The sequence below is a fragment of the Fragaria vesca genome, linkage group LG1 (assembly GCF_000184155.1).
Source record: "Fragaria vesca subsp. vesca linkage group LG1, FraVesHawaii_1.0, whole genome shotgun sequence".
NCBI lineage: Eukaryota > Viridiplantae > Streptophyta > Magnoliopsida > Rosales > Rosaceae > Fragaria > Fragaria vesca.
Window position 1 is genome coordinate 18,844,046 of NC_020491.1, and position 3,659 is coordinate 18,847,704.

The window sequence follows — 3,659 nt, forward strand, 5'->3', positions numbered from 1 at the left end:
ACCCTGCCCTAGGGCCGGGCCTGTGCATGACATGCATCAACTTTGTCCTAAAGTTGTAAATTGAATCCTCAAATTAGTAATATCAATCCTCAAAGGAGTAATATGAGACATTAAAGTTGTAAATATTATTAGTTATCACACGAGGACTTAAGGTAATAATATTGGTGCTTAAAGTGGTCATATGAGTCTTAAAGTTGATCAACATTTTTTTTATCACTTTAAGGACTTAATTACCACTTAAGCGCAAATTTTACTATTTGATGACTAATGTTGAAACTAAAAATTTACAACTTTGGACTCATATTACAACTTTGATTACTACTCAATTTACAACTTTATCTAAAGTTGAGGCATGTCGTCCATTAACGTATTGTAAAATTTTCCTAGTTTTTGTTACCCATGAATTTTGTTGCGGATGATATTACCTCACTAGAGCAGTCTTCAAATTCTCCACTACTTTGGGTCAAAGAACTTTTTCTGTAAATAATACTTTCAACTTATGTTAGAAGAAGTTTTGTTGTGTAATTTCCTTATATTTTCCAGTCAAACCTAATTAGGGGATCGCAAATCCATTAACCCCGAATTTCATATTTGATAAGAGATACATTTAATAAGGAATCATTATTTGAGAAAATTTGTTTTATTAACATTATTAACATACAACTTGAACTAGGAGACCGAAAACACATAGACTAGATCACGCATGTCCGGCTACGCCTAGTTGGCATTAAGTTCAGCTTACTAGTTCAGATTTCTGTTTGTACCCAATTTTGGTAAATCGGTTCTTGAAATATTGGCCGATTGATAAGGAAAATTTGGTGCTTTATTAGCAATATCTCAATAGAATTTTATTATGAAATTCTATTAGATATTAACATTCGGAGAAGAAATTAAAAAAGAAGGCAATCATATAATCGAGGAAGGAAATAACCGAGATGTAATTGCGTGGTGCGATTTAGGAATGAGCAATATGAAACATAATCTTAATTCCGGTCATTAAGACCGAAATTTAAATATTTAATTGTATTCTCTTTCCTTTATTGTGCATTTGTAATTGTATATATTCGACCCTCAACATCATTGTAAAGGGTCCCCGACTAACACACACACTTCAATACAATCTCAAACACTTCGAATTATCTACGAATTCTTTTCAATATCAATCTTTTCATTCATGTTCTAGCGCAATTTTCTTCTTTTTATTTGCTTTCTTTACATTCCACACTTTATCTTTTTGCAATTTACTCTTAGTTTCTTTACGTTTCATACAATTTATGTCACACCCTAATTTTCGAAGGATAATTTTTAAAAATTTGGGCATGATATATCTTAACATCTTAAAATCTCAAAACCTGCTCAACAACTTCCAAACTAAACTTAAATGCTAGAAGTGTTAATGTCAACAAAACTCAACAACTGAGTTAAACATTACATCTCCTTAATTACATTAACTTCAAAAGTCTAGTAAAATAAGGACGCTCACATGAGCTTAAAAACAAAGTGTAATAATATACAAATAAAATAAAGTGCATAGAAACTAAAATCCTGCCACTATGCCTCCGCCTCAACCCTGCTGATCAACACCTGCAGGTCTAACCCCTACACCGGGTTGTAAACAACAAACCCGGTAAGCTAAAAAGCCCGTATGAGTAACTCCCAAAAATAACTCATCACATAAGATAAAACCGGTAATTCCTGCTTTAGAACTTAGTTTAGAAATCGCCTCCAAACAATAAAATTCAAAAGAGAGTAAATAAGAAAACACAATAATTTCCAAAACAATTAAAATCATAAGTGAATCCTGCAAAAAGGATAGTTCAAGAATTCCACTAAAATCACACAAATAAGATTGAAAATCTCCTGCATTAAGCATAGTTCATGAGATATTCAAAACAAGAAATTTAATTGACAACAATTAAGAAGAATGTTAAAACCACATTTTCAACACTTTTACAAATAACATGTACTCATGAGTCCCAGATATTAATAAATACATCTCATGACCTACAACAACAATTTATGTACCCATAGGTCCCAGATACCATAAGGTATCTCCCATGACCTACACCGACAGACGGACTAGAGCTCTATTCCTAACTGTAACCAATCACCCGGCCAAAGGCTTGGAACTCAGTTTGACTGTCCAATAACAAATCACAAAATAAAAATAGCATCATAACCGTAACCAATCACCTGATTAAAGGCTTAGAATTCTGTTTGACTATTTAATATCAAAACACAAAAATGATAAATAGCATCTTAACCGCAACTAATCACCCGATTAAAAGCTTGGAATCCGGTTTGGCTATTTATCCAACAATCACAATATCACAACATTATCATCAACAACACAAGATCACATTATAAATTATATCCTTCCACATAGATATATTTACATTAACAAATATAGATATTCCACAAGAATAATCTATCAATAACCAAAAACATTATGATCATATGAACCTTAAAAATAATCATAAAATAAGAAAACTTGTTTTAACTTATCTATGAGCCGTTGGCGATCAAGCTCATATATTTTAAAACAAACAAAAAAAACATAATTTTTAAATTATAATGATTATAATCATCATCATCATCTCATCATAATCATAATCATCATCATAATCATCATCTTATCATCATAATCATAATCATCATCATAATCATCATCACCATCATCATCATAATCATCATCACAATTCCATAAATAATTGGTTCCAAGTGAACCTTGGTGAGATGTTACTCACCTAAATACTCCCGCTGCGTCTTCAATAACAACACAAGAGTCAAGCCAAGTCAATCACACTTCACAAATTACCTAAAATTACACAAACAATAACCTTAGTAACCAAGGATATCACAACACCCTTAAACTAACCCTTAGCTCAAGGCTCAAGGGAGGACAATTTCCCAAGGTCATCACACTTAACAACCCCAATAAGACTGCCTCTAATCCTCAAACCCAAACTCAAATCTCAACCAAGCCTAAAATCAAACTTAAAGTCCTAACATACAAACCTTGCTCACAACCTAAAAATTCTACTTCTCAACAAGCTCACAACAATAAGAGCTAGCTAACCACATAAAAATAAAGCTAGGAACACTGTCGGACGCGCTGCCACACGCCACCACAGGCGGCGGCGAGTGTGTCCCATGCGCCACCCCATCAACTTTAAAATCTAAGCAAGCTCCCAACAGCAAACTTGTAGGTCACATCAAATGGAACACTTTTCATACCTGTGGCCAAAGCCAATTCGGCCGGAAAGAGGCCAGAAACGTCGCCGGAAAGAAACAATGAGCATTTCGAACTCCAAAGCTCCACGCTTAAAATTAGGCTTCAAGGCTGGTATCATCATGCTCAGAAGGACAAGAACTTCCAGAAATTGGTAGCCTCAAACCTCGATGTCATCGGAATCGGTCAGAGCTTCACTGCCGGTGGCAGCAAAAACTTGCGGGCCTTGCTGCGCCCTGCACAGTGCTCCATAGGGTGTGAGGCTGGTATAAATAGAAAGAGGGGAGTGAGAGCTTTCCAACGATACCAAGCACGTCCAAATCCGTCGCTGGATGGCCGAGTTATGGCTGGAAGAAGTTTGAGGGTCAAAATGGAAACGGGAGAGAGAGAGAGAGAGAGAGAGTGGGAACGGGGGGGGGGGTCGGTT